Here is an 8675-nt window from a genome sequence, read left to right on the forward strand (position 1 = left end):
AGCATTAATTTTGAATACTCAGAATTTTCTAGAATATTCCTTATATAAAACAGATGGAGTAGTTAGTATAACATTGAACACTGAGTTATTTGATTAAAAAAATATATGTATAATGGAAGCAACATATCTTTGTCTCTCCCATATTGCCCATTTTCCTTCCCCAATGAGTTTTTTTAATCAAATTATTGCACAGAAAGAACCTAAATGGTGATGACACAGAAACTTCATTAAGAAACTTCAATTGGACTGATGCCTCAACTTGGCTCACCCATTGAGATCATTCTGGCTTTGAATATAGTGAGAGAGAGAGAGAGAGAGAGAGAGAGAAATTATAAATAAGAGGAAACAGAATGGGCATTATGAAAAGAAGCATTATTATTGTCACCAAAATGAAGCAGAGGATGCCATGCCACCCAATTTTATATTGCTTTCAATGTTCAAACAGAAAATTAATCTTAAATCAACGTAGGGCCCACATTCTTTTGTTAATCCTCAGCCTATATTTGGCATGCAACAATATGATTAAAATTAAAATAGAATCAGCATTGGAATGATGACTAGAAATTCTGTTTGTAATCAAACGTAATTCTTTTATACTTATTTACGTCATTTAGTTCATTTTCTTAAAAAAATTATCTTCAAGCTAGCAAATATAATTAAGGGATTTTTTTAATAAAAAAACTAAATATTGATATGGTACCCTGTCAATTTAAGAAAGTTGTAGTTCAAAAGGACCCAAATGTAAATAAGGCATTTACAAGCGACTTGACTCTAATTCTCTCTATAATAATAATAATAATAATAATAATAATGCAATAATAGTGAACTCTTGCATTCTTCTTTATCACACACACTTTCTCTATTGAGCCTTGTGATTTGTGAATGATGAAAACTATGTTGGGAAAACTTTTGCTCTTAAATTCTGATTAGTTGATAATGTTGAATAACATGGTTCAGATCTTTTTTTTTTTTTAAAAAAAAAGTGATCTCAACCTGTGACCCACCATCCATTTGTGCTTAAGTCAAATAAAACATCTTTAAATAAACCTTCTTTATTAAACTTTAATTCTTCTTGGCGCAACCATCTGACATTCTTTTATTCTTCTTTATCACACATTTCCTTTCTTTTGGCCAAAACCAATTAGACAAGAACAGAACTACCACCAGTGTTTGTTCTTCTTGTTTTAGAATATGTTAAATTAACCGAAGTGTTTTGATATTCCACTCCATAGCACTAACCAGGACAGATGGATGCCATGCCGTAAAACATTGGATTTTATCCTTTTATTATATCCCTCTTGAAACTTGGGAGGGTGTAACGAAATAGCTCTTTGGGGATGCTTTTATTCTTTTTATCCAAGTTAGTATCACACAAAGTTGCCAACTTTCCAAGTTATTCAAGCATTGGATTCCAATAGAAAAAAGTTGAATGATCTAGATTCCTCTGGGATATATTAACTTACATAAATGGATGACTTAGATTATTACAAAAGAAAAATGGATGGACTTAGATACGTTGTGAACAGAAAGAATCAAAGACTCATTGTTATCCTCTGTTCACAGTTCAAAGATCAGGACTTTTGTTACCGCAAGCACAGGAAAGGCCATCCCCTGTTTAAAGGGTACATGGGTTTTTTTTTTTTTTTTAATAAATTCCAATGATACTTAGAAAATTTGTATTAAAAATTGAAATAGGTAACATTGAGAATGTTTGGAATTAGTTCCATTCTAAGAATGAATTTCTCAGTGGTTGATAGTATTCAAGAAAACAACCAATGGAGGAGCATGGGGTAGCAGGGTTATCCAATTATGTTTTTCTCTTTTGCAAATTATCTTCTTCTTCTTTTTTCAAATTGAAAAAAGGTGTAAACTCCACACCATTTTGTGCCTGATTTGCATATATTCTTTTTCTGTGGTGGCCGAATAGGTATTATCTTTGGGGACCCACATGTTCAAAAACACTTTATGTGGTGCAAGGCCATGCCAATATGCCTCATGCCACGGTCAAACCATTTTGTTGCACACTAATAGTGGGCTGCTTTATCCAAATTCAGATCAGTGCTAGAAAGAAAGAGAGTCAAGGCTGAGATGATTTTGTGTAATATTAAATCTCAATGGGATGAATGAAGGGGCCTCAAAACTTCAAAGGCTACTTAAAAGATCCCACTTGAATGGTGTTCGTTTTTTGGGATTTGAAAATTTTCTGCAAAACACTCCCACGATTCTTCATCATCATCATCAAATCTAATCACTTTCAGTCAGGGAATGTAAGTTGGAACTCGGAATACACTGATTATTATGAATTATTCACTTTAATAGCTTCTATAAAACAAGGATAAGCAAGCTGTTTGGCTCGTAGCTTAAGATAAAATTTCAGACATTACATTGTTATTGTACAAAATTTCACACTTCTTCCTCTGAGAATTGGGATATGATACAATGGACGCCTAGAGGCAGAAATTAGGTAAAGAGAAGCAGCCTGCTTGGAGACCTTACATATAATGAATGCTAGTCATCTATATTCTTCATGTATTCCTTGGAAAGTTTAGTTTCCAATATCAACTTTTGTTCTTTGATGAGTGAATAACCTGAGTCAAGCAAAGCCTCCACTGTTTGCTATCCAATGACGGGCAAAACCAGTCAGTTTTAACTTGAAATTCAAATTTGACCCCCAAAAAAAAAATCAATGTGGCAGGATAAAGACAAAAGAATGTTCAAGCAGATACTCAAGTATGCTTTTTTGAAGCACCAATCAGGTTCAGCCAAGTGATATCTATGTGAATTTTCTAGCCTATTTTTGAAAGTACCTCAAATATCAGAAGTCTGACTTGAGAGATGTTTGTATTTGGCATTAAAGAGAACCCCCAAATATTGACAAATGAAGAAATCAATGTAGAAGAGCCAGCACTTTCTATTTATTCGATGCAAAAAAGCATCCATTTTTTAGAAATAGTGTAATAGTCACTGGGCGTGCATATCTCAAATGAATCATGGAAAAAAAAATACTGAGTTTAAGTGGATTAATTGCAATTGCAATTTGGTTACACATATCAATAATGAAAACCTTAATGGCATGTGAGGTCCTACGTTATTCCCTCTTTAGTTTCAGAAATCAAGTTTCAAATGTGATACTGAACAACAAATTGAAGGCGTAACAAGGTTAAAAAGCCTTGAACTTCGATCTTCTCTTAGTCAAAGACAAACTACATTCATATGGACATGATCAAGGATTATTCATAACTAATTTTGAGTTTTTGAATGGATCAGTTCTATTGATTTCAAAAGTGCTGAAAATCTACAGACCTTTATTTTTTCATGTTCAGATTAGCCCTTAGCATTTCATGTTCAACTGTAACTGATAAATGAACTAAAATAACAATTCATCAATAATCTAATCCACCACTTATAGCACAAGTAGGATGCCGAATAAAGGGATGAACAGGAAACTAGGGTTGATTAATATATACCTCTGGAGGAGTAAATACGGGAAGGCTGTTGTCCTTTCTCCTACTGAGAAGCTTCTTTCCAAAATTTTCAAAACCTCCGATATCATCAATCCACTAAAATGAAACAATAAACACACCACAAATTACATCCCTCGTTAATAAAAGTCCTTATTATAATATATAAATTTGACTTTTTTAACTTGCATTTCCCCCTCTCCTGTGTGGGCTGAAGGAACGTGTAATGGTAGTTGTCCAGACACAAACAATTGATAAAACTTCCTAATGTATTATAATGTAACAGAGCGAAGACTGACGAGGCAAGTTTGCAGATAATGATTTGTCTGTGCAATTGACTTCATCTGATTGTTTATCCAAAATCCAAAGTGGATAGTAAGTTCATTGCCGCATCAAGTCTCTTGTGATAATAATTATTTTCCTCATTTTCTAAACGGACCGAATCCAAGAGCTGCATTGTGAAAAATTCTGTTTACCCACCGTTAACTTTTAAATAGTACTATGCAAGAAGATAATTAACAATTAATAATCTTGCCACGTGAGAATATAACAATGGGGTGGAAATAACATTGTTCTTCCCAACCTAAACAAAGGCTTTTTTATACCTTCAAAATTGATCTGTCATATGTGCGGGACCTAAGAGCTCCATAAAAGTCCAAAGCTGAAAATAACCAAATCATCAATAGAACCGGTATATCAGGGATATCGGCCCTCATAGCTCCATAGTCAGAAGCATATTTGATAAATGAAGAAAGGCATATTCATGATACGCATTCAACAGGGAACAAGAACAATCTTTTAAGCAAGGAGCACAACAGACTATTGATAGGCTGGCATATTTAAATCTTACGAGCCCAAGGAAGGAATGAGGTAACTATAACATGTTCTACCTTCATGTTAATATCAGTGTATTCCTATGAAGTCAATGAAAAATTCATATACCTTGATTAGGAAAAGTGTCCACAACTCTCATAACTTCTTCCTTAGAAATGCCATCTTTTTCATACATTCTGTGAACGATATTGACAATATCTTCTCGGTTAGGTTGCCTGTTTCACATTCATAGACTACATCTCAGAGAGGAGACATGGTTCACCTAAATGCATGGAATGAGAAAAATTTAAGGAAAATACATAAGCCATATGACTATAACGTAAGCACAATAAAAATTGTGAAATATATGACTAACTTAATGTCAATCAAGAAACTATCATCTTCCTCACGGATCATTACTGTTGTTACCATAACGTTAAAAAAAAAAAAAAGCATAATGTTTAATATCAAGGTTAGTATCTAAACATCACGCAAAAAAACTGCTTCAAATTTCATAAATTGGAATTCCTACAACCATAGAGTAAGGTACTGTTTACCAGTAGAACTTTTCCATCCTTCCTTCGCGTATCAGTGGAGCATAAATAGTAGAAAAATCATTCCCCGTTACAATTATTGGAATTCTATTTGTGATATCAGTTTCTCGCCAATTTTGGCCAACACTAACTCTTGTTGGATTGTCTGCTAGATTCATAAGAGTTCCAACGACAATTTGATTGTTGACTGTCATTTGAGTATTGCCTACGTCAAAACAGAAGAATCATGTTCATTGAGGAGATGACCATAAAATTAAAGAAATAGAGCATGTGCAGATATAAAATCATATGAAAACGCACTAAGAACAGTGAATAAAATAAAGAGAACGACAATAAAGAGGTATTTATATTTCTCTCGTCTCTATATTTTCATTTCTCTGAATACAATCATATTTTAACTCACCAAATCTGCCAAGGCCAGCATCGATATCATTGATCATTAAACAGCTCATTTTTCCCTGAATCAAGAAGGAAATAATTATAGCATGTTAACTAACGAAGGAAGAGCAATGACATTAGTCAAGAAACAAATATTGCAGCTAGCTATACAACAGACACAGGCAATTGTTTCCAAGCTAATTACCCCAATAGTTTTTCAAATATGAAAGAATATTTAAATTGCATTATACTAATAGAAGACTTGAATTGATAATAATGAATCATTTAGAACATGCCAAAGTGCAAGACAATCCGAGCAAGTAACAGAAGCCCCACAGATGGGAGGAGTGCGGGGAAAATAGCATAGAAAATAAATATTACTCAAGAAAATCTTATTGTAAACTTACAAAACTAACATCACTTTGTTGTTCAGTTATAGAAGGCATTTCTAGTACAAATATTACTTTATAAAGCATAAGAGAGTAGTGGAAGTTGGATTTGAAAATATCTAAGCCTAATCATGAACTGATCAGGAAGTTTTCTATTGTGTAATCATAACACCGTAAATGATGGAGTAGGGGGTTATAAAAGTTTAGTTAGCGAGAATATTAGAAGTGAACTTTAGAGTTAGCGCCTATAAATAAACGTACCTACCTACTTTTATTTTCAGATTATGCGTGAATAATATGGTTGCATACCTCTGTTCTGATTTCTCTTCTGTTCTTCTCTCAATTCCCCGTCTTCTCTCTCCAGTCCGAATTACAATCTTCCATCATTTTCTTTTTTGACGCATCTTTTTTTTTTTTTTTAAATCTTTACAGCCTGTTCATGAAATGACAGCTTATAGCTGCAGAGTTCCATTAAACATCAACTAAGGAAAACATTTTCTTATTGCTCATCTTTCTTTCTTTCTTTAGGTACATGTTCATCTTCTCTTAATAGATGAGTGAATCTTTTCACTCTCAAATGGTTTTTTTCCAAACTAAACGCCTTGTAACTGATCACATAAAGTTACACTTTTAACTTCCAACTAAGACATAGATATATTAGGAAAGAAAATGTTAAAATTAAAAGTCCTAACTTGATTCTGGATCACTTGAGATGCTGTTCTATAGCGGTCACGTATCAACCTTCCTGGCTCACCTGCACATGACATTTACTATATGGTCGGTGTGATCAGATTTACAAAAAGCAGTGCCTTAGAACAAATCACAGGAAAAGACATATCCATATATGCATATCTGGTCCATGAAAAACCATATAGGCATGCAAATAGGGTACAAAACTTCTGGGAAAAAAAAAAAGACATGAAAAAGAACGCAGAGGTGCATAGCTAAATTACAGTTCAAAATGGGTAAAACCTTGCAGGAATTAAAACAATTTTTGAAGAGTACAATTAACCATTTTCTATATAGTTTATACGTGAGACATAACAATCATTGAATTAATATATCATAATAAATAGGCATTCCTTTATTTCTCTTTGAGTGTCGTTACTTTTATTGCCTTGAGACAACAGAATTGATGGAAGGAATCCAATTCCAGCTTACCAGCTCTTTCTGACTCCAATTCCCCAGCAGACATTATTACAGGTTCAACTCCCATTGCCTGAAATATGAGTTCTGTCTGAAATGACTTCCCCTGCCCTTTTCCTCCCCAAATGCCTGAAAAAGTGAAATTACAAGTGACTTTTTAGACCGACGGCATGAAAACGTACCTTGTATATTCAGATTATACTGAAGGATTCGTTGTTTTTGTTTAATTTCTTTTAGCCAGATTAAATTTGGTTAATAATGTGCGTTGATAAGTGACTGAAAAAAATCAGGGTAGAGGCTCAGTGTCAATACAAACATCCCTTTCTATTAGCAAGATCACCTTTTAACATAACACGCATCATGAAACACAAAAACGCATGTTCATCCTAGAAAAAGATATAATAATACCTAGTTACAACGCTTTTTCTTTCTTCAGGGTTTGACATGAACTTAAAGGGATTAATTTGTTGTTAATTTATACCTAGGATCAAGGGAACTTTAGTGTTGAGGATATGAGCAAGGTAGTTCTTCACAATGTGGCATACTGCATTCACAGAACACATTTACAAGAATACAAATCTATTAGTAACATATCAAAATTTAAAACTAAATGGCAGAGACCATTTCAGAAAGCTTATCCCAAAGAAATAAATCCAGAAGATACAAAATTTACCATTTCTACAAGTTTTTAACAGCGGAATAAAATAGTTATAATTGCATTAAAGACTTATAGACTAAACATAACCATAGGCAAGCATGCAGTAATGCAATAATGTGAGTTATAATTGATGGAGACAGCATCTAGGGAAAGATGGCAAAACAAATCACTTTTACCAAGCCCTGTTACTTCTTGAAATTGATTCATCACAATTTCTTTGCATTAGCCCAGTTTCCAGAGAACTTACCAACTTTATCCTGTCAAAAAGAGTTGAAACAACTTGAAAAATTGAAGTTTATAGAAAGAAAGAAATAAAATGTGCAGAGCAAGTTTACACGGTTATGATGGATATAGATGTTAACTAAAACATAAGGAATGACGTCCAGATCACTGCAGGCTGCAGTCACCCGACGAAGCAAATGTTATCATTTAAATCTCTTTCCCCCTTGCCCTAACAAAAAGACAAAAGGAGGAGGGGAAACTCTAACAAGCAATAAATTGATGCTCATGGAATGCAGGGAACGATGGTGAAATGATGATCAGTTCTCCAAAGGAACACAAGGAATTTGATGCAATGCATAAAATTCTATTTAAACAAGATAAATATGATTTTTTAATTAGACCAACATGCTGTTTAATGGGGCAACCAATCTCACAACATCTATCTAGTAATCAAAATGTTAGTACTCCATCCCATATTGTCATGGAGCATCGACCTCAATATAGACTGACATTTTCTGATAAGACCCTTCTTTGTTCACTTTGAATGCGGATGCGAGAATGGAAAGCACTGGAAAGGTTACTTTCTTACCATGAAGACAGGAGCGATGTAATAATCCCCTTGAATGTATTCAAATGACCTTGTCACTTTTTGACGGTAATCAAAAACAATGTCCGCTGCACCAAAAAGGAAAAAAGAAGTTACGAGATGAAAAAAGTGGAAGTAAAAGTATCAATAAACTAAACGAGGTAATCTAAGAAAAATTACAATCTTTCCCGAGAAAATTCCCAGCAAAAGGTCATCAATAACGCCAGCCCTCTGGCCAACAGCGATGTTCATATTATCAGCCTCTTGGCCCAGCCGATAAAGATAGTCTCTCCCTTCGGCGTCTTGGGCTTCCCAGGACGACTGATTAGAGAGCCTCTTCTTGACCTCGTCCCCGTCATTTTGACCAGTGCAACGAACAGAAAATGGGGATGAAGAGAAATTGGGGAAAGCAGGGCCTGAAGCCTTGAGAAGCGATAAAGATGAGAACTTGGAGAACTGAGAGGCAGA

General features: G+C 34.2%; 1 pseudogene; it reads right to left on the minus strand.

Annotated features, from left to right (window-relative positions):
* Positions 1–2445: 2445 nt before the first annotated feature.
* Positions 2446–8669, minus strand: LOC114751172 (ribulose bisphosphate carboxylase/oxygenase activase, chloroplastic-like; annotated as a pseudogene).
* Positions 8670–8675: the final 6 nt, after the last annotated feature.

Source organism: Neltuma alba, unplaced genomic scaffold (assembly GCF_004799145.2).
Source record: "Neltuma alba isolate B1F8T4 unplaced genomic scaffold, ASM479914v2 tig00006780_pilon, whole genome shotgun sequence".
In the NCBI taxonomy this organism is placed as follows: domain Eukaryota; kingdom Viridiplantae; phylum Streptophyta; class Magnoliopsida; order Fabales; family Fabaceae; genus Neltuma; species Neltuma alba.